At 44.6% G+C, this 23,262-nt stretch overlaps 1 long non-coding RNA gene across 1 annotated transcript in view; it reads left to right on the top strand.

The window, feature by feature from the left end:
- Positions 1–22,816, top strand: part of LOC121698721 — a 37,457-nt gene extending 14,641 nt beyond the window's left edge. The window contains exons 4-6 of the long non-coding RNA XR_006026843.1: positions 909–961; positions 15,163–15,273; positions 22,448–22,816. This is a non-coding gene — a long non-coding RNA (uncharacterized LOC121698721). The remainder of the gene's footprint in view (positions 1–908; positions 962–15,162; positions 15,274–22,447) is intronic.
- The last annotated feature ends 446 nt before the right edge of the window (positions 22,817–23,262 follow it).

The following is a 23,262-nucleotide window of genomic DNA, read 5'->3' as shown; positions in this document are numbered from 1 at the left end:
ATAATTTGTCCATGGGTCTGGGGATACCAGGGATGAAGAGTTAGCATCAGCTCCTCTGGCAAAAGCCTATGTAGATCACTGCACACCATTGTTTTTGCGTTTAGGAGTTTTTTTTTAAAATAACCTATAATTTGTTTTCAATGAATGCCAAATGTAATGAAGATAAGACTGCAAGCTTTCAGCCCATTTCGTTTTTACCTTGATTTTATATTATAGTTGCAGTCTAGAGAGATTTTCTAATATTCATATTTTTTGTTCCAAAACCTTCGTCCATTCACATTTTGTTCACTTCAGAGTTTTGTTCATTAACTTGCATAGGTGAACCATGCTCTGCTGACATCTTGTGAATTCTAGACTAAGATGCATTAAAAAAAAAAAACATCTTGAAAACCCCATTTGGATTGAATGAAAAGACTCCTAGAACAACTAAAATGATAACACTGCAAAGACATTGTGGTGTCCTCATATATACAAATTGTGCTGTACAACAATGTTATTTACCATAATGACTTACTTGACATGCTTCAGAAACATGCATGAAAATGGCTGTATTTTTGTTATTTCATTTTATTATCTTATGAAACCATCTGGCCCATCAAGAGCATGTAAAATGTGCTTATAATTTGCTGAACAGTAATGAATGAGACTGCAGAATGAAATGCATAAAATGTGTCCTCATAGAATTTCTACAAATACCCAAAGTAGCCTAGCTAATTAAGTATACTAACATTAATGTGGGACTTGTGTTATTTATTCATCATTTGTAACATGCATGTTCAATGAATATAAATATGAGAAACTATTAAAGCCTATAATATTGAGGGTTGCAGTCTTATAATAGCCTATATTGCATTGTTTCTTTTTGAACCTTCATCTCTTCATATGTGGTTCCATCTGTCTGATCCCAGGCCTGCTATCTCCAGAGAGTGGGAGGACTCTGAGGAATGCAGCAGACAGAACGGTGAGTCAATCCCTCCACTGCTGGGACTGTCACGGACTCAGACTGGTAAAACAGATCCTTAGATACACAGGTTCCTTTATTGGTTCAGAGGATAATTCAGCCGATTACAGAAGGATTAAACACTCAAAAGATTAAGTCTTTCAAAAGCTCAGAAGATAGTCCCCAAAAAAGGAAAAACAGAGGATCCAAGGAAATATGAACAAATTCTAACAAAAGAGCTTACGCAAACTGGAAGAGGCAGGAAACAGAGGAGCACAGCATAAGTCCTTGAGTCCACGATCGACGAAGCCAGACACAGACTGGAGAATGCGGGAAACCTTTGTAGGAGAGTTAATGATGTGGTGATTGCTTGCAGGTGAGTAGAGCTAATAGGCAGGTGAGTGTGAGAGATTCCATGTGACTGGGGAAAGGGGGGGGGGTGTGGCAGTAGGAGAGTCAGGTGCTGGAGTGGCATGAGGGGGCGTGGCCGAGGGAGAGCCCGGTGCCGGTGTGACATTACCTACCTACCTACACCCCCCCCCCCCATAGGGGTGAACAAAGACCCACCACTGACCCCAAATCCTAATAAATATCAGTAACAACCTTTTAAAATGTACCCAACCAGTGGGATTTATTACATGAAGATAATCCATAACAAAACACTACATAGACATGACAAAGTCCAAATCAAAAGACAAGACAAAATCCCAGGCTGAGAGGCAGCAAGACAGCCAGCAGTCCCCACACCAAAAGCCTCTCCTCAGGAAATGGATCCTGTAGCCTTTAACTCCTGATCAATCAGGGCCAGGTGCTCCCAATCAAGGCAATTATCTGCAGCACACCTGAGCAGAGGTAGAGAGGGGAGAGAACAGGGACAAACAGCACTGGGAACACATGCAGCCGTAACACCCCCACCCTTAAAACAATGAATAAATGATGTTATACACAATTACAAACATTCATCTAATAGCTATTCAGGTTAATACAAAAATCACTGATGAATGTACAATCTTAATATTTATTCATTGTAATACATTTTGCTCCACAATTTCAATTGCAAAATGGGTACTATTAAGGCTGTATGTTTACACATACTGTAGGTGAATCAACAGATTGGTCAATTAACAGAGGCAGTTATGACAGATCAGAAAAACAAAAACAAAGGACTCACGCTTCTTTACTCAGGTTTAGCACAGCTTCCCTGACTCCCGAGTAAAGAAAAGTAGTGAGTCTTCCGGACCACTTCTTAAACCTGCACTACCTAAGCCTGAGCTACAAAAGTGCAGAAAACATGTAACCACCACCAGTATGAAAGACATAGACAAACATACATTAGTCCCACCTTGGAACTTCACAAATTGCAAAAACAAATGTACTGAAGGCTATATGCTTATAACTAAGGTCAATGCTCAGACCAAAATCCCAGTCCAGCAAACAAAGCGTACCACCCAACTTGTAGTGGACTAATGCCAATTAAACACTTGTCTGGCATTCAGCATTACTAAGGCATACTGTAATGGCCATATGAAGGAGACAAGCCTCCAGTAAACTTTTTGCAATAAAACTTTATACAATCTGGGACTGCTGCTGACAAAAAAGGTGTTAACTAGGGCCAAGGTGGTTCAAACAAGATCTTACAAAAGATGGGCCAATTACGGTGCTGCCACTGGATTTAAATTGAGCAGCCAAATAAGTAGCCATACAAGTGGTTGCCACTCCCACTAGACAAAATGGCTACCTACCATGAGGTGAACAGGACAAAATCAAACAAAATAAACATAACTGCATTTCTGTAACACATACAGCAACAAAGGTGACCAACACAAAAGTGGAGTGCAACAGTCACAGCCAAAAGGGTCAACAAGTAGACCAACTACAATTGCTGCCACAGCAACACTCAAAGACCCAACAAAGTGATCTGCCACTACCACAACAAAATGGACACCATGTGGCCTTCAACCACATCTAGTTACTATGATGCATATAGGGAAACAGTAACAAAGTGAATGGACAAAATTGGGAAGCCACACCCACTAAACAAAGATCCACTGATCTGTGGAGTGACTATATCCCACACAAAAGGTCACAAAACCATTAATTAGCTGTGACTAGACAGACAAAAACAGTAACACACAAGTGACCTAACCAAAAGTGGACTGCACAACCACGACACAAAATGGGCCACAGTGTAGTCAACCCCTACACCAAAAATGCTGCCAACTTACACCTAAGCTGCAACCAACTAGTGACCCAACAAATGTGGAGTTCAGTTACCACAAGGTCACACAACACAAGTTACTGCACACTACAGTCTATCACAGCTACACAAACAAAGACATCACCTCACCTCATGGATGGTTCATCCCGGACGAGCCCCCATTTGTTACACCCCACCTTTACGTGGCCCTATAGGGGTGAACAAAGACCCACCACTGACCCCAAATCCTAATAAATATCAGTAACAACCTTTTAAAATGTACCCAACCAGTGGGATTTATTACATGAAGATAATCCATATGTGAAGAATGAGACCTCACGGTCTAAACTCACGCTCACGGGATGCACGCTCTTTCAGGCAACCAAGGTACAAGGAGACATTGACGAACCACAGACAAGTGCAAACTTTGTGCTAAGAGTGCTGGTTTATTTACAGTGTTCAAAAGTGTTGAAAACAAGTGTTGAAAACAAAAACTTTGACAAAAAGGCTACAAACAAAAATCAACACGAGGGTTGCTCACACTTAAAGACTTAACTAAACAACCAATACAAAACTAATAGGGATTCAAAGAGTTAAATGTTCACAAACCAGACTCAGCCTCACAGCAAGCTGCTCTCCCTATGCCACTCTCTCCTGAATGACAGAAGCGCAGCCTTTTTATGGGCCTACCCATTAGAAACGTCACTCAGAAATGGTGGTAGGGTAGTGCACAAAACAATTAACAAAATAAAGACATTAATCATAACAAAAATAAACATGCCATGATCCTAATAATTTTACCATTATTTTACGCTATCAAAAATTATATGATCTCTTTCCCTAAAACCAGTTCAAAACCCTAACCACAATTACAGAAACGCCATCAAAACAAAAAAATACAAAGATTGCAACTCTGACAGTTCAGGTTTCTCGGGGTACCATTGATGGCGGGACACACAACAGGGAAGTGAATGCAGTCAGTGTAGGTGCTATGGCGTGGGAATACTGGTGCGTGTGGTGGAAATGTTTGGTGGAGCAAAACCAGCGGGTACCTCGCGGCTTGCGAAGATGTTGTGGATGAAAACTGGTGAGTACAGAAATATGTGCTACGCTATGTGACGGTGAAATATGAATGTGTTCAGAACGTGCTAAACCGGTATCGCGTGTAATGAACTTGCCAAGTGCCGTGTGCAGGTGTGTGCGTGTGTGTCGGGAAATGTTTGTCAGTTATGTGTAGGGACAACGTCGGGAGCATTTGGGGAAAAGTTTTAACTGGAGGGCAACTTTTCCACACCATAACAAAACACTACATAGACATGACACAAAGTCCAAATCAAAAGACAAGACAAAATCCCAGGCTGAGAGGCAGCAAGACAGCCAGCAGTCCCCACACCAAAAGCCTCTCCTCAGGAACTGGATCCTGTAGCCTTTAACTCCTGATCAATCAGGGCCAGGTGCTCCCAATCAAGGCAATTATCTGCAGCACACATGAGCAGAGGTAGAGAGGGGAGAGAACAGGGACAAACAGCACTGGGAACACATGCAGCCGTAACAGAGGCGCATCCGGATGTCTCTTGTAGATTGCCACACCTGTCCGACGGCGTAAGATGGAGTAGACGCTCGTCTGGAGTCAGCGTAGTGTTTCTGACGCCGGATGGCTCTCTGCAGCTGGTGATGTGCCTCATTCCAGACCCTCTCGCTCTGGCGGAACCAATGGTTTACAGCTGGCACATCCGACTGTTCCCCTGTCCAAGGGAACAGGGGAGGCTGGTAGCCGAGTACGCACTGAAATGGAGTGAGGCCTGTTGTGGGCTGTCGGAGGGAGTTCTGTGCGTACTCTGCCCATGGAAGGAACTGGTGCCAACTGTGCTGACTGCCATGGCAGAAGGTCCGAAGGAACCGACTGATCTCCTGGATCTTCCTTTCTGTTTGCCCATTTGTCTGTGGGTGGTAGCCAGAGGACAGACTCACGGTCACCCCTAGGAGAGAACAGAAGGCCCGCCAGAACCTGGAGATGAACTGGGGGCCACGATCAGAAACAATGTCCTCGGGGATGCCAAAGTTTCGGAAGACTGTGTAGAAGAGTGCTTGGGCGGTGTCATTGGCGGTGGGAATGCCTTTGAATGGGATGAGTTTACAGGATTTGGAAAAATCTGTCCACAATGACTAGAATACATGTATGACCGTCAGATGAGGGGAGATCTGTCAAAGTCTATCCCTAGGTGTGACCATGGGCGTTTGGGAACAGGCAACGGGAGGAGCTTCCCTTCTGGTAGGTGACGTGGTGTCTAATGGCTCCCACACACAGCTGCGTTCCGTCAACGCATTCCAGTGGGTGTTCCCAACGGTAGCTATGCAAATGAATTGAAGTAAAACCGTAATGTGATTGGTTGGTGCCGTCCGTAGATTGGCTTGATTGGCCGGTGCCGTCTGTTAGCCATGGCGCATTCAGCGCAGCCAGCAACGAAGCGGCGGACCTCCTTTGCCATCCCGGGCCACCAGTATCGGTTCCGAAGGAGGGAGAGTGTATGATTGGCTCCGGGATGGCCAGAGCCCAGTGAGGAATGTACGGCAGATGTTACCTGGAGTCGGAGAGTTTTTGGAACATAGGTGAGGTGTGCTGGGGTGTTCACCGGAGCAGGATCAGTAACTGAGGCCTCCGCGACGTCCTCGTCCAGGGTCCATTCAATGGGACTGACAATAAGATGAGGTGGTAAGATGGTCTCCGGGTGTTCAGGGCTTTTGTCGGGAGCATAGAGCCGGGATAGGGCATCAGCTCTCACATTTTTGGGACCTGGATGGTAAGAGATGGAAAAATTAAAATGGATAAAGAGGGCCCACCTGGCTTGTCGTGGGTTCAAACGCTTTGCCTCTCGGAGGTACTCAAGGTTGCGGTGGTCAGTCAACACCAGGAATGGATGTTTAGCCCCCTCTAGCCAGTGGTGCCATTCTTCTAAGGCTAGCTTAATGGCTAGCCACTCTTGGTTGCCGACGTCATAATTCTGCTCTGCCGGTGAGAGTTTTCTTGAGAAGAAAGCACAAGGATAAAGCCTCGAGGGCTTCCCCTGCGGCTGAGAGAGTACCGCTCCGACCCCAGTAGTTGATGCATCCACTTCAACGATGAAGGGTCTATCCTGATCAGGGTGTGTGAGGACTGGAGCGGTGGTGAAGGCTTCCTTCAATTTCTCGAATGCTTGGGTGGCAGTCTCATTCCAGGAGAGAGTCTTGGGTTTACCTCTAAGGAGGGAGGAGAGAGGAGAAGTGACGCTACTGTAATTTTTAATAAAACAACGGTAGAAGTTGGCAAAACCAAGGAAGCGCTGAAGATCCTTAATAGTTGAAGGTATTGGCCAGGAGCGTATCACCTCTACCTTCCCCTCATCCTTACTGATGTGGTTGTGGCTGATGTTATACCCTAGGAACTGAACCTGGGACTGATGGAAGGAGCATTTTTCAGCTTTTAGGTAGAGATTGTACTCACGGAGCTTCTGAAGGACCAATGCGATGTGGTGGTGATGTTCGGCCATATTGCTGGAGTAAATTAGAATGTCATCAATGTAAATCAGCACAAAGCGGTGGAGGTATTCTCGAAATATTTCATTCATAAATGCTTGGAATACAGAAGGCGCATTAGCAAGTCCATATGGCATCACCAGATACTCATAATGGCCTGTAGGAGTCACAAAGGCTGTCTTCCATTAATCCCCCTTCCGTATCCTAACGAGATTGTAGGCACTACGCAGGTCTAGTTTTGAGAAGACCTGTGCTCCTCGCAGAAGTTTGAGGGAGGATGGAACGAGGGGAAGAGGATACCTGTATTTGACTGTGATCTTGTTGAGTGCGCGGTAGTCGATACAGGGTCGGAGACCACCATCCTTTTTGGCCACGAAGAAACTTGATGCAGCAGGAGAGGTAGATGGTCTGATGTAGCCTTGGTTGAGGGCCTCCTTGATGTACTCCTCCATGGCGTTCTGTTCGGGCAGAGAAAGAGGGTAAATCTTGCCCTTGGGCACTGGCTCACCTGGTAGGAGGTCTATGGCACAGTCCCAAGGGCGTTGAGGAGGCAACCTAGCAGCTCGTTGTGGGCAAAATACATCACTAAATTGGAGGTACTCCTGGGGAATCTCTACTGTGCGGCTGCTGTTTGGACTCTCCACTGAAGTGGTGCAGATTGCTACTGGGGTAGAGAGGAGCTGTGGACGAGTGAGTGGTAGGTTAGGGAAACAAACAGCCTGTCCCCCATTTTAGGATGTTACCCGAACTCCAGTCAATGATGGGTGAATGACGCAACAGCCAGGGACGACCGAGGATGACATCAGTGGTGGAGTGTTCCAGAACCAGGAAAGTGATTTTTTCGACATGTAAACAACCAACATGCAGTTCGATAGGTCCAACAAGATGGTGGATCAATTGTCGGTTCAAGGGTTTACCCACTATGGAGTGGAGGGAGAACGAGGACTGGCAGCGGATCCTCCGGAGGTTGAGGCAACGACAGAGCGCCCCTGAGAGGAAGTTGCCGGCAGAACCTGAATCGATGAGGGCGGTGGCTTCAAGAAAACCATTTGGAGCTGTGAGGGTTACGGAGGTACACAATGGAGAAAAGCACAACGAGGAGATTTGGACAGCACTCACCAAGGGCTGTGGTGGACATATGGGACACGCTGCTATGGCATGTCCTCCAGCTCCACAGTACAGGCAAGTCTCTGGGTTAAGCGCCTTTGACGTTCAGCTGGGGTCAGGCGTATGGAGTCGATCTGCATAGGTTCAATGCCAGGTTCAAGGATGGGTCCAGCTGGTCGATGGCCTGGGTTGAAGCGGGACACTGTGTCAAACTCACTCAAGCAGCTCTCTCGTCAGTGGGCAACCCGTATCGCCAACTGAATAAATCTCTCCAAACCTATGGTATCATCATAGGCTGAGAGGTGTAGGCGCAGTGATGGCTCCAATCCCTGGCGAAAAGCGGTGAGCAGTGCAGGTTCATTCCAACCACTTGCAGCAGCCAATGTGCGAAATTGAAGGGAGTACCACTGAAGGGCCCTACCTGAGAGTAGAGTGATGATGTAGGCAATCTTCGCTCGGTCCGTCGGGTAGCGGTGTGGTTGCATCTCTAATGCAATCCATTGCAATTGTCAGGGGCACCATCGTAAGCAGCTGGAGTACCCATTGGGCCTGCATGAGGAATTTGCGGTGGTGGAGGACCCGGGTTACCTGGTTGCACCGGAATGGCTGCAGGAGCTGCAGCACCGGCCCCAGCTGTGGTTCTGTTAATGTTGTTGGTCTGGCTTTCTGTCACGGACTCAGACTGGTAAAACAGATCCTTAGATACACAGGTTCCTTTATTGGTTCAGAGGATAATTCAGCCGATTGCAGAATGATTAAACACTCAAAAGATTCAGTCTTTGAAAAGCTCAGAAGATAGTCCCAAAAAAGGGAAAACAGAGGATCCAAGGAAATATGAACAAATTCTAACAAAAGCGCTTACGCAAACTGGAAGAGGCAGGAAACAGAGGAGCACAGCATAAGTCCTTGAGTCCACGATCGACGAGGCCAGACACAGACTGGAGAATGCGGGAAACCTTTGTAGGAGAGTTAATGATGTGGTGATTGCTTGCAGGTGAGTAGAGCTAATAGGCAGGTGAGTGAGAGATTCCATGTGACTGGGGAAAGCGGGGGTGTGGCAGTAGGAGAGTCAGGTGCTGGAGTGGCATGAGGGGACGTGGCCGAGGGAGAGCCCGGTGCCGGTGTGACAGGGACAACCTATACCACCCAGCCTCCAGATTGTAGCACACAAACACCTGTTCTAGTCAACCCCTCCAAATAGGCAGATGTACTGTAACAGGGCTGTTTAGCAAAATGTTATACTCTGAACATTGACCCTTTATTGACCAGACAATGTTTATACTGCTTTAATAATATAGATCAGCAACAAGAATAAAAACATCCCATCCCCATTTTTAAAACATTTTCTTTGGGTGGTTTTAATGTGTGACAAGACATATCACAAGCGAAAGCGACAAAAACATTACATTAGCATACCATTTTACACTTTCAGGAAATACGATGAGTTTGTAGTGATTAATCAATGATTGGAATGGATCTTTAAGTAAACAACAGTAGCCTAACCTTTATCATTCTACTTGGTAAAATGTAAAAAGAAAAATCTATTTATCTTATTTCAGATTGGAAAAAAAACAACAGTTCTAACCATCAAGAGAAAATTGGCTTTGAGAACAGCTACTTATATTCTGATCAGAGCCTTCCCATAAACCCCTGCAAACAGGCACTTGTCAGCTGATGATGGCTGTGCACAGGGCTGCTTAGAAAGTATTTCCATTGCTTTGGGGAGCGGTGTTCGGTTCCGTCCCAGCTGATGGGGTTTCTGTCAAACTGTCCATCTTTTCTGTCGTCAGTAAAAGGCTTTTATCCGTCAACAACTAAATAGGACCAACTAAGAGAGACTGAGAAAGAGAGAGAGCGAGAGTGAAAGAGAGAGAGAGAGAGCAAAGGTAAACCTGTATCCTGTTCTGTTGAGAGCTCCCTTGCCAGTCCATCTTGTTTTCTCATTATGGGCAGAATTCAGTAGCATCTACCAAAGTTTTTACTTTTCTGTTACGGTTGACTTCTCTTTACAAGCCCATACATAGGGCGTGTTTTGATGCATAAGGGATGGCGCAACAATGTGTTGAGCTTGTTAACTGTGCCATAAATCTTCTCAGAAACATTTGTGAGGCTGGCATCATATCTTCACATCATTGCAAAGGGGCAAATGCTGAAAGATGAAATGCTTTTCGGTTCGTACAGAAACAGACGACAGCCATCCAAACTGAAATTAATGAGTTAGACGCTGAATGGAAATGAACAAACAATTGCATATGATGCAAAAATATTTTGTACGCCTACATTTCCCTTGACTGATGGCGTGACTCAAAACACAACTATCTATTCATGGGCCTCCTTTCATAAGCACAGTAGACTCTTACTTGGACACTTTCCATTTCTCTACATACTTTTAACCAATTATTTATCCAATTCTATCAATTTAACGACACATCTCATATAAAACAGAAGATCTGGCACGTTTTTGTGAATCCTCTGTCTGTGCTTTCAATCCAATATCAGGCTAATACCCCCTCTCTCTCTCTTTCTCTTTCTCTCTCTGTCTCTCTCTCTCTCTCAAATGAAAACGTGAGTATGGAAAACCATATGTGCGGACAGCTGCAGCCGATTAGTGACATCCCATCAATTTCAGCCCGCTGTCACAGTCCTCTCCCACCTGGTTGTGCAAATGGAACACGTCAGCCCAAGCCTTTATCGGTGCTAAATGACGTTCCACTCACGCACCCTTGACCCCAGTGACCTCCCAGATGAGTGTGCCTGGCTTCAGAGAGCCGCACAGGAAGCAAGAGGAGTTTAGATTTACATCATTCAATCTGCCTCGATGATGTGTGGTTAGTATACTGTAAGAGCCGGGTTCTCCTCCTCGAAGGTTTGCAGACACCAGGGGAGCTGTCTTCACTGAAAGAGTAGGTAGCAGGAACATAGAGGGCCAGTTTCCCGTATATGGATTAGGCCTAGTCTTGGACTAATAGAGAAATTCAGTGGAGATCTCCATTGAAAAAATATTTTTGCCCAGGATCAATCCATGAACAGGAAACCAGTCCTCAGTGGCATACAATGGGGGGATCTTTTTAAAACAATGTCCTCCATGTGTGAAATTCTGTATTTTTCCATCCTGTGGGTGGCAAATTATGCAGTAGTGATGTTTTGACTAGACCTTTGTTCAAAATATCTTTTCAATGTGTTTGTGCATCACGGTCATATTATAAAATAGGAATAGATTTGGGCTTAATGCTAGGTCATTAAAATTGGTTCTGGAAGGTTTAATGGAATTTATTGATTTAACCATGCAATAGCCTGAAAGCACAAATGATAACAACAGAAGACTATGTTTTGAAATTCAAATGCTTGGGGAAGCCAGAAGCAAGTTTTAAGTCTGTCTTTGCACAGTTTTGTCAAATCAAATCACATGTAATATAGCACATTTAAAAACGGTAGTCAACCAAAGTGTTTCCCAGTTGAGGAGAATCTCATTCTCAATTTAAAGAAACAATATTAAATTGATAGGGATAGAAAAGACCAGCATAAAACATAAAATATAACGGACATAAAAGAGCAATAAAAGTGAAATAATGTATGACCTAAAGCTTAATCTAAAAGGAAAGTGATGAAGACAAAAGTGAACTGCAAGCAAAATCTAAAAAAATCTAAATTTAATATTAAAGCATAAATATGTATATAGTAGAACCGACCTGGCATAGCCTACATACACACACACACACACACACACACTCACACACTCTTACTCTCTCTCTTTCCTTCTCAGAGCAACACAAATAACATACAGTATGTACACATATTGCACTTTTTCTATTACATAATGAGACATAAGTACATGAGTACATAAACACAAACACATGTCCTTATACCAAAACCCGTAAATATTTAGTTCTAGTCCAGTTGTATACTGTACATATCCACATTATAAAGATGCATGTCAAGTGAGGTGCATGTGTTTGCACTTGTGTGTGTGTGTTTGTCCCTGCATGTGTGTGTGTGTGTGTGTGTGTGTGTTCCTGTTGTGCCAGACTCTTGGGGGGTCTACAAGCCACCGTGGCAGTGAAGGATGGGGGAGATTTGCAGTGAATTCCAGAGCATGACCCACTACTAATACCTCACAGAGACATCTGGGCTTGAGGCTACCACCCCAGCTGCCTTCAGAGCTCAGAGACCTAGAGAGAGAGAGAGAGAGAGAGAGAAGGAAGGGAATGGTGGGTGGTAGAGGTGGTGGTGGTGGAGGAGTGGTGCTGCTAGGTGCACAGTACTGCTCTACTGTGTTACCAGGGCACCTGTTACCCCGACAAGACAGCACTGGCTGTGTACCGAGGGCAGTGTGTGACCTGGGTCACGTTTGGGTTCAAATGGCTGTAAATGCCTCACAGGGTTCACACTGACAAACTCCTGGCATGGCACTTGTGTGCTGAAGTTCAGGGCTATACTGGGTCCTGTGTTTTTACGAGCTTTAGGGATTTTTCTCATTGTTTACAATGCTTTTGTAAGCTTATTGCAGCTCTCACACAAAAAATAATATGCATACTTCCCTTATTTTCCGTATTTTGATTTAGATTTCTTGTACCCAAGCATATCTATAAATATAGTTGTAGGGTTAGTTGTCTGTGCTGTGCATAGTTGATAGTGTTTGTGGTTTTGGCTTTACAGTACATTCACATATTAAACAATGGACTCCAAGCAAATGACTTTCAGTGGAGGTCTAGACCAGCAGACATTCTCCACAAGATAACCGATGTCTGCACCGACACCCTCTCTTTCCAAATGCTCAACTCGTCAGTGCCTTGTGCTCTTGTCACGGCCACATTAAACACATTGAGGGAACACCTGGTGGGAGCCGTATGACTCGAACAGAACGCGCGCTGTTGGCATCTCAGACATGTTCTGGCAAACCCCGGCGATCCAGAGCAGCAGCAGCAGCACGTCGTGTTTCGACCGACCAGGTGTCAGGCTGTTGGCACAGACTAAGGTGCAGATATTTCAGGGGGACTTGATTGCTGCAGAGGTTCCGTGGCAATGCTGTTAGTATGCGTGTGTGTGTGTGTGTGTGTGTGTGTGTGTGTGTGTGTGTGTGTGTGTGTGTGTGTGTGTGTGTGTGAGTGTGATGTTTTGGCGTGTTGTCTAAAAGCAGACTGTTGTCAAGCTGTGACTGAGGTGCCACCCAGCTGTTGAACTGCTGCTCAGCTGTCTTTGATTATGGCAGCGTCCCATACATGCCACGGCATATTGCACATTAGCTTTCTGTCGTTTTAGCCAAGGGCTTTCCATTTGCTTTCATTTACATAAAGAATGTCTATGGAATTAAGTCTGTGCCAATGTTTCATATGATTTTAAAGGAAGATGACTGCAGAAGACAGTTCTCAATTTTAGTTACGCTCCATAGACAAAACAGGCCATTGAAGTGTTTTAATGTTCCACAGTGACAGCTCTTACAAGCATATCAACCTTTAAAACTAAGACGTCAAATACTGTACCTGTTTTGGTATTGATGACTAATATAGAGGACATCTACCTCAAAATCCAGCCATTGTAATGGAGTGATTCAAGCATATAATCACTACCTCGGAAACTTCCATTTTCTCACCACCCGCATTGGCAACACCTCGCCAACAAAAGTCCACTGCAGTCCCAGTAATGACTAATTAATGTCTCACTAATTGCCCAAGCCCGTTTGCTTATTTGTAACCCGACCCTCTCAGTGCTGCAGAGAGTCCCTGGAACTAGCCTTCCTAGCCCTCCCCAGGTCCGGGCTTATGGTCAGCTATAAACAACTTCACACCTGGCTGCCAGCGAGTGGCCGACGTCTATTCAGGGGGCAGTGCCACTTCGCTACCATCTGTGCCCCTGTCTGCACAACAGACTGGCAGCCTAATGAGTAGCCCGGGCACCAGGGATGGGGATAGCAACACTTCCTCCGTCTGGCCCGGCCCCCAGGCTGCATCTGCCACCTCCACAATCAGAGCAAACAAAATGGCCGCCTGGTAGTCGCCAGGCTGGAGGGGGTGAGAGGGGAGAGCCTTGTGATGGGGGAGAACAATGAAGCTGTTCTTTGGAGAGAGAAATCAATCCTTGGGCCAGTTTGACTGTTTTGCAACAGCCCTGAACTGTTGAGAATTAGTAATAGTGTCACTGAAGGTTTTTATTTTTTTGCTCCAGAATTGTCGTGGGAATATTCAATATTCTCTGAAATTGTCTCCTGTTGTCTCCAAATCTGCATTTTTGTCTTTGCTATTCAAGATTTGGTAACTTAAAAACAATCAAATGGAAAGTAAGAAGAAAGAAGTCCATGCCATCTCCCAAGCCTGTAAGTGGCATTCATCCACCGCTTTTTTAAAAGTTATTTTATACGATGCACTGCACATACTTGTACAGTTGTATTGTATTACAGTGTTAATAGTTTAGCCACCCACAGTTGAGCAACGTTCTATGATGTCAGATGACTTGAAGGTTCAAGATTGTTATTTTCTCTGACTTCAGTCTTTGAATGGATTTTACCCACTAATCTCAGTTTCAGGTGAAAACGTAAACAGTCTTTTGACCAGCAGGGGTCAGTCTTTGTTTGAGAATGTAGGGTCTGTCCGAGCTCAGCTGTCCCTTCTCTTTGTCAGTTCACCACAAGGGGTCTCTTATGTCCATGCAAAACCATCTGCATGTCACTCACACCAAGTGTCTATTTCACACAGCGCTCAGTGACAGAGGTATGGTAAATAGCAATTGACTTTGAGATCGATTCAAGTCCATTTATTCTATCTATTTATAACACCAATCACAATTGAAATTGTGTCAAGCCACTTTACAGAGCTACTGTAGCCCTCAATAAGGCAAACACTAAGGTGATGGTGTCAAGGAAGAAAGTCCATTTAACAGGAAGAAACTTGAACAGGACCCAGGTCAGAAGGAGGACCCACGCGATTGTGACTGACTGGGTAGAGAGATAGAAAGAGGGAAAAGGAGAAAATCAGAAGCAAATGGATTAATTCATGTCAAACGTCAGCATAGAATATGTTAGCATACATGTGGGACATTGATACATGCAAGATTCACATATGTACATCTGTTAAAAACGGAGACATTTACAAAAAAATAAATAATAATAACAACACACAAAAGAAAATCCAATCTCTTGTCATCTCTTATAAGGTTTGAGCTTTAAACACTGATTAACTCATTAACCATCCAAATGTGATCTCTAATCATCTCATATAAGGTTTGAGCTTTAAACACTGATTAACCCTCCAAATGGCATACCAAATGACATACATACTTTTTCTCCTCTAAACAATGTTCTAATTTAATATAACATTTTCCATAGATTTCAGACATAGTCCTTATAGGTCATGTAGGTAAAATGGTCAGTGATCTTGTTTAGTGATCATCGTTTTTGTCTTTGTTGTCACAGGAGCAGCATCATCTGAATCACTAGAATGGATCAGCACTCCGGTTCAGGTTTATCTGATCTCTCTGAGCAAATGTCTGCATCACTGATGACATCAAAAGGGTATCATTTCAGGTCAGTTCACACTTCAGTGCTCATATACATGATCTCCACAAAAAACAGAACAAAAATGTTAGAGGCATATTTAGACAGTGGCAAAAAAAGTGACACAAAAAAATATAATGCCACTATTCCTGAAACTGACACATTTTTCTACATTTAGTCCCTTCATCAGAATCAGAATTATCTCCATCAATTTGCTACCTTCACCATTATCCTGATCAGCATAATCACTGACATCCTCATCACCATCACTCCTATGAAAGTGATTACTGAAGCCTGCATGTCGGTCTCTCTCGGGCAGCCTTCCTGTCTGGACTAAACTATTAGCCCGCCGCTCTGCGCCGAGTCTGTCTGTCCGGACCGACGAGGTTAAGCTGGTCTCCAGGTGGAACCGTTCACGTGACAAATACTCTCTTGGCCTGATGCGTCTGTATTACAGCAGACAGACATTCTATTAAAATGGAGGAGCCCATAATGGACTATGAATCACGGCAGGTAATAGAGTTGCCAGTTTGAATGACTGAGGAGCCGCACTTGAATTTGATTAGGGGCTTTCTGTTTTTTCCCTCTCTCTATCTCGCTTCTCTCTCCCTCGTTTTTTTTTTTTTTATTTCCAACAGCCTTTAGTCAGGTAATTATTGCACCTTAATATCATCTCCAATTTACTCCCCTAATTCCTCTCATCTCCTCCCTCGTGATGAGTCGTTTGGTTTACAGAGCAGTGCTGCAGTCAGTTTTCCATGTAGTGGGTATGGTGCTATCAGTACAGGCGAATCTGCAAATCAAAGATCAATATCTCTTTTCAAGAGATGGGAAATAAGCCCTCAGCTGACGATATCAATCCAGAGTTCTGACAATGTAGGGGTTATTTATATAGAGCATGCATTAAAAAACATATTATTGTAAAAAAATAAAAACCTGCAATAATTTAACAGTAATAATATATAACAATACTTATTACTGTTTATGTTTGTTCTAATTTCAATGCATGGTAATGGGTTATATTAAAGCCTTAATTATTATTTATTATAACTTATTTATTTTTGGTATTGTTTATGAACTTGATGTATAATATGTTATGATATATAATGTAGTCTATATCATAAAATATATCCATGTATTTTCATGCTGTTTTGGACACGGACGATTTGGAAACATTTCTGACATGCACAACAAACAAAGCGGATGAAAGAGAGACATATTGCACAATTCAGGGAACCAGAACTACTTCAGCAGCCGCCATCTCCTGCACCACCACGTGATGATAATTATGTGATGCACCTAGCCATGACAGAGGCCTTGTCGAGTGCCTTGCCGCACCCCTCAGTAGGGGAATGAGGTGTCTGCCTCTCTCGGTAATAATCACGACAGTACCGGAGAAAAAACGGGGAGAGAGAGACAGAGAGAGAGAGAGAGAGAGAGAGAGAGAGAGAGAGAGTGCATACAACACTGTCATACTCACTGACTCCCACACACAACGGAGTTCATTTGCCCCTCACCTACCGATTGTCTCATTCTATCCATCAGCCCATAGGGTGTGCTGGAGAATCTGCCAGCGATGTAGAATGTGCATGGAAAAGGGGAGGGGGGGAGGGGGCATGAATGTGGGAAAGGAGGAATGGGTTTCACTGGTGGACACGGTCTCTTGGAGGAGAGCAGGGAGTGTTGTTGTATTGTGTTTTTATGTCTGCGTAATGCAGGAGGACGTACATTTGGATCACTTGCAAGGCTGTGCTTGCTGCACTTTGCTCCCATGTGTGTGTACCTCTCTCTCTGTCTCTCTTTCTCACTCTCTCTCTCACACACACACACACACACACACACACACACACACACACACACACACACACACACACACACACACACATATACACATGCATGCACGCAGTCACACACACACACACACCCACACACACACACTTGCTCCTCCAGCAGCCCGACAAGCCCGAATTCTGCATTACACAATCATCCCATTCAGCCTCCCCCGTTGTTCTTCCTCCCTCCTTTTTATAGTGCCTCTCATAAACCAATGCCAGCTGCGAGGGGCGGCCATTTTCTCCCACTGCCGGCAGATCAAGCCCGAGCCAGGGCCATTCCGCAGGCAGGCAGGCAGCCCCTGACAGGTGTAAGATTAACTTTGTTAGGTGTCGACTCATTCGTGCAAGCCAAATTAAATTAATGGAACAAATTTCCCCCGTAATTAAGATAAAAATTCATGTCAGCTGTAACCTTGCCGAGCACTAATTATGTACAAATGATTTATCATCTGTTTCGCCCGGAATATTAATCTTCACCCCATTGATAACTGCAGCCAGTGTTAAGAGATGAGACTTGATTAACACTGACAGGCCAAGCTAGCCGAGAGCCGCGCGCAGCGCCAGCCAATGAGAATGGCTCTCTCGGGCGCCCGGTGCTGCTTCCTCCTCCCCCTCCTCCTCCTCGCGTTCAATTAAGGGCCATTAAAAAGTGCAGGCGGGTAGAACTCCTCCGCAGAGAAATACATTGTCTTTGTAGTGACTAAGTAGCATCGTTCTCGGGGCACTGAGCGGAGCCTGTCCGGGCTCGCCGGCGTCGTAAATTGGGAGACGCACACGAGTCGCCAGCGCATGGAGAAGCGATATTCCGTATAGCCACATTTCGAAAGCCTTAGACCCTGTCTCGCCTGTTAGAACATCAGATCACAGTGGTTTTTAACATTCCATTTGGGTTTGGGGATATTGCTTTGCTTGGATGCCGCATCCACAGTTCATATTGAAGTTGAACTTGAGTTATCCAGACACAGATGTCTATTCTCCATTTTGGCATCAAGGCCTCTTCATTTCCAATAAAGCTTTGAATTTGAGTTAAGCCCAAAAATATGGTTTCTGCTATTTCCAATGCTGAATTCTTCCTCGGCCCATATAAATATGTTCATGCTCCTTGATTCTGCCACAGTACCGGATGAAATACTCAGACATAGACATATTTTTCTTTGGTAAGGACCGTTCTCTGGCATAGGGTGTAAGTAAACAAATCTATGGCTTATTCTTCAGCTCACATATATCTGAGCATATGTATACAACACACAAATGTATAGCTGAAATACTTTACTCAAAAATCATGTTTACACATGGAAAAACGCTGCAGAAAAGCTGTGAAACTTTAAAGGCCCATACTGCAATGCTGCTTTCTTCTTAATGGGATTTTCTCTTCTGGCTTCTTACAGAAAGGATTGAGAGCATTATGCTCTTTTTGCTGCTTCAAAGGAGAGGCACTAGATGGTGCAATGTTGCCAGGGCTCCTGAGCCGTGCATGTGTGTGTGTGTGTGTGTGTGTGTGTGTGTGACTGTATGTGTGTGTGTGTATGGGGTGGTGGTGGTGGTGGTAAACCAGCGGCGCAGTGATACACAGGAATTTCAACATCTAAAATAAACAGAATCATTTTTATGTATTTACAGCTTGAGTGGTTTATTTACAGCCCGGCGCTGCGCCGTGCGCCTCGCTAAAGAGATGCCTCTTTGGAGTCCTGCGGAGACGATGCCGCCGAAATCAAAGCCATTACCTCCCTCTAATGACTGTGGATTGCTGTTTCTGGGCGAGCCTCACAGCCCAGCAGAATGGCTCACAAAGGATGATGCATGTTACCCTGTCCCATTATTCAGTGCTTTGTACAAACCTGCATTGTCTCTGGGGTGGGGGGGGGGGTGAGGTAAAGCCAGCTTTATTCATTCGCCGCATCCTAATGACTGTGTTTTGTCACTTGAGTCGAGCGGTCTACCTTAAAGGACGCGTGTGTGTGTGTGTGTGTGTGTGTGTGTGTGTGTGTGTGTGTCTAGAGGTGATTTTGTGTTATTTTTGTTTTTTCTTGTGGCGTGCTTTAAAGCTTGGCTTTGGTGCGCACACAATACATTACCGTTCAAGGGATATGCCAGTGGAGGGCACACAAACACACTCATACAGACACCTCCAGACACACACACACACAAACACACACACATACAGTGGTAACTACTACATTTACACGCACACACACACAAATACATGCAGTGTTTACCTCTTGCTTAATCATTCTTACAAATGCCTCCTGATCTCACAAACACCAGGTACGGCCACTTCCACCCCCCACCCCCCACTCTCTCTACACACACACACACTCACTTAACAAGCAGTTTTCTAGCCAGTCACCAGACAGCCGTGGCCTGCCTTCTTCGACCCCCCCCCCCCCCCCCCCCCCAACTCCCCCCCCCATGTATTCCATCTCCTCTGCGGTCGGCAGGAAGAGGAGGAGGATGGCCATGAGGAGGCTGCAGCAGCAGCAGCAGCAGGTTCATGCATACATTTAGCTTTCCCCCCAGAGAGCCACTGGGAGAGATGGGCCTATTACTCATATTTCTCTATTAATTTGGGCCTGTCTTTTCCCCTCCGCTGCTCCTCCTGCCGTTCGCCGCGCTATCCCCCGGCAGATGCTTAGCGCACCTCCACAACTTGTCACAGGCACTTAGAGGGATTTCTTGATCTGTCCTTGTACCATGGGATTGGGGGCACGCGCCGGCTTCCTTGCCGTCCTCTCCTCTTCTCCTCTCCTTGTGTCGAATGCAATGGAAAAGAAGGGGAAGAACAATATTTAGCAGGGCTCACTGTTTTTAGAGCTTCATAATCATGAGAGACGAAAAACAAAAAAATTGTACCTGTGCCAAATGTAATTTTACATTTGACCATGGACCTAATGTTATGTTAGATCCATATCACTGATGACCCTCTGCTTCATTTCATTCATCACAGTAGTTAGAAATTAAGATTTATATGTCCATGTTTATGTGTGTGTCTTCAATCTATTTCAGATATACTCATTATATTCACTATTATCTTGGCACAATTCCTGTGTTATATATATAGTTGCTCTTATCACACCCTTGTCATGAACTTAAAAGCTGCTTTTCTTTTCTAACAAAAATGACGAACAATTAGCCATCAATTATATCTCTTTAAAACCCAATAAGTCACTGCACACTCCTTTTTTAACCAGCATTGCTAAATGGTGTCCCCATCTCTGAGTGTTTTCACAACAATTTGTCATTATCCGTCCCAATTTGTCAAGCAGGTCTCTGACACCAGTGGTGCCTTGGGCTTGGCTTTTATTGCCAGCAGGGAATTGGGCTTACATGCGAGGGTTGAAGGGTTAATTAGAAACAAGTGAGAGGTCGGCGAGGTTGAGCCAGTGATCATATGGGAACCGCTGTGTAGTAATGGCTGGGGGAGGGGCCTTTAACGAGGACCCTCGGCGAGAGATTTATTCCAGGGTTGTGACACCGGGACAAATAGTGCTGATAACAGGGGGACCCTTGATATTGGCCCTCGCTGGGAGGATGATGAATCGAGTGCCTGCATGCGCGGATTCGCTTACAGTCCGGGGGCCCTCCTGCGAGACTCGATGACACTTCTTACAAGAGCTCCTCTTCTCTGCACACACCCCCCTTCCCAACACACACACACACTCGCACCAAACCCAACATTAAACCAGCACATTCTCTCTCTATCTCTCTCCCCCTCCCTCTCTCTCTCGCCTTCTCTCTCTCTCTCTCCCTCTGTGTCTTTCTTCCCTTCCTCTTCTTCAGCTCCTCTCAGCCAGTTCTATTTATCTATCCTTTCTCTTTTGACTCACCTATTCCCTGATAGAAAATGTGTACGCCAACACTCACATTAACTGATAAGGTCAGGCAAGGTGGCTGGCAGCCCTTGAATTAATTTACAAGCAGCGATGCCATTATGAAGAGATAAAATGCTCATAGGCAAAGACAACAATCTATCCATCCGCCATAAATGAGGTGATTAGATTTTCATAAGCAGGGAAGGAATTACACTTAATTATAATTTTGAAGGGTTTTCCATGGTTGCACAGGCTAAGCTAAATTAAGTTCCTTATAGCTATTAATGATATTTAAATGTCAAAAATTTGTTTGAATCGAGATTCCCAATTTTTAATGGTTCTTTAGCCACCAAATGCTTATGAACTGTAATTAAATTCACCAGACCCATTAGTCTTGCCCTGGGTGCAATTCATTTCTGGTAAACCAGCCATTTGTAATTTAATTACAGTTACTCAGCTATTTTATATGACATTCAGTCTTGCTATAATTATTGGGGATATACCATATGTTACATTGTAGATTACACTTCTCTTTTGTATATCTATTTCCTTCTCATGAATACTCTAAATACAGAGAATGCGCAGCGCCTGAAAACGACAACCAATTTCCCCTCCAGAAAAGGAAAGTGTAAGGCTATTTTCGTTTCCACTAAAGCCATGTAAACCGTCATTTACAAAGGTGTCATGTACAAATCAGTAAGCTCTCAGTGGCGTAAAAGATTGAGCCCCTCTTTATTTTCAGCCTCGCAGGGTCATCTTGAGGGAGCTGCTTAGAGTGATTAGGCTTTGCTGTCAGTGCACCACGGCTTACCTCCCAACCCAATGCCACATCCTATAGTGCGCCTCAGACAGAGGGAAGCCATGCTAGCCTGAAATCCACGTCAGTCACCATTGTGGCTGCTTTGAAGTGCTTCATGACTGCTCACTCAACACATTGATTTGCTGCAGCATGGCCCCCTAATAGGCTTAAGTTATGGAACTAAATGGAATCAAAGTGGATTATGGAAATCTCTGTTCTGGTTTGCACTTTTTTCACTGCCTTCGTCTCTTTAAAAAAAAAAAAAAAAAAGAAGAAGCAAGATTTTATTATGTCCTTGTGCAGTATGTGGTGTTGCGTATGCAGGATTACAAATGTTGTATTGGAGGAGACACCCTTGTCAAAGACATATTGCGGGTTTTGACTGAGGTGCGGAACATCTCACTGGATTTCACTAACGCATTGGACTGTCCTTTACTGCCAACACTGAGCTGGCAAAGACATCCACACACTTGCCTCGCCTTCCTAATATCAGCATTGACCTATTTCAATAGGCCACATCAAATAAGAATTTCAAGTGTAAAACCAATTTAATATGTGTACAATGAAGCATTAATACAATTCCTTGAGCCAATTACATTTCCCGACATCCTCCATAAAAATAATGCCTTTCTGAAAGTGTACCACCGCGCTGTGGTTTTTTACAGGCCTTGTAAAGGTCGAATTTGCTGCAGGTTGCGCCGGTCCGATTTTGTGCGTTTTGGGACAGGGGTAGAGCAGACTTAATCCATGTATTTTTGCAGGAAGAAATACTTTATGGGGTGTGAAATGGACGATTTCTCAAAGACGGCGCGGGAAGGCAGCTGACACGGCACTGGAGTCACGGCGCGATGATGGAAGCGTCTCGGCCCGATTGGGCCCGTGTGTCATCAATTGCACAGAAAACACGAGGCCCGACGCGGTAACACAGACAGAGGAGAGATTGGAGGAAGCAGCTGAGACTTTATTTACTCTCCTGTTTGCAGTACCACGGTAAGGCGCTAATATGGAGCCGCATTGATGGGAACAAGGTATGGAGCCTGCACAAAACCAATACAGCTTCCTGATGGGACGCCGTGTCTTTCAATTTGGGGTTTTTTCTTTTCTCTTTCCTGCCCTGAAAGGGCTCATAATTCATGAGGCCGATAATTCACCTCCTTTCCTCATTTCTGGTGTGGTTATGTTTGCTTTAGAAAATGAAATGGGGTCAGGTGACTTTAGCCACAGGCCAATGAATGTAGTGTTCATTCTGCAAATGGTGAATTAAAACTTTATGACTCAGTCAGCAGTAATCATATGAAAGTTGTCTTAATGTTTAGGGGTGATAGCAAGGGTCAGCTTTAATTCAAGTCTGTGAATAACACTGTAACTCTGGATGCACTATGGATATCAACACTGTAGTCTTTTCTGCTGTAACTAAGGTACAACTTGATAGTTATCAAAACAATGAGCAATGTCCTCCAATGTCTCAATGCCTTCTTTATTCGAAACTTGGAGTCTTGTTTGTGGGAAACCAAGACGTGAGAGTGGAGTGTTGAAAGCTCCTCGGGATGTCACTTCCATGTTATAGTCTGCAGAC

Source organism: Alosa sapidissima, chromosome 23 (assembly GCF_018492685.1).
Source record: "Alosa sapidissima isolate fAloSap1 chromosome 23, fAloSap1.pri, whole genome shotgun sequence".
NCBI classification, from domain to species: Eukaryota; Metazoa; Chordata; class Actinopteri; order Clupeiformes; family Clupeidae; genus Alosa; species Alosa sapidissima.
The sequence above is the reverse complement of the archived record's forward strand: the minus strand, read 5'-3'. Positions and strand labels throughout refer to the sequence as shown.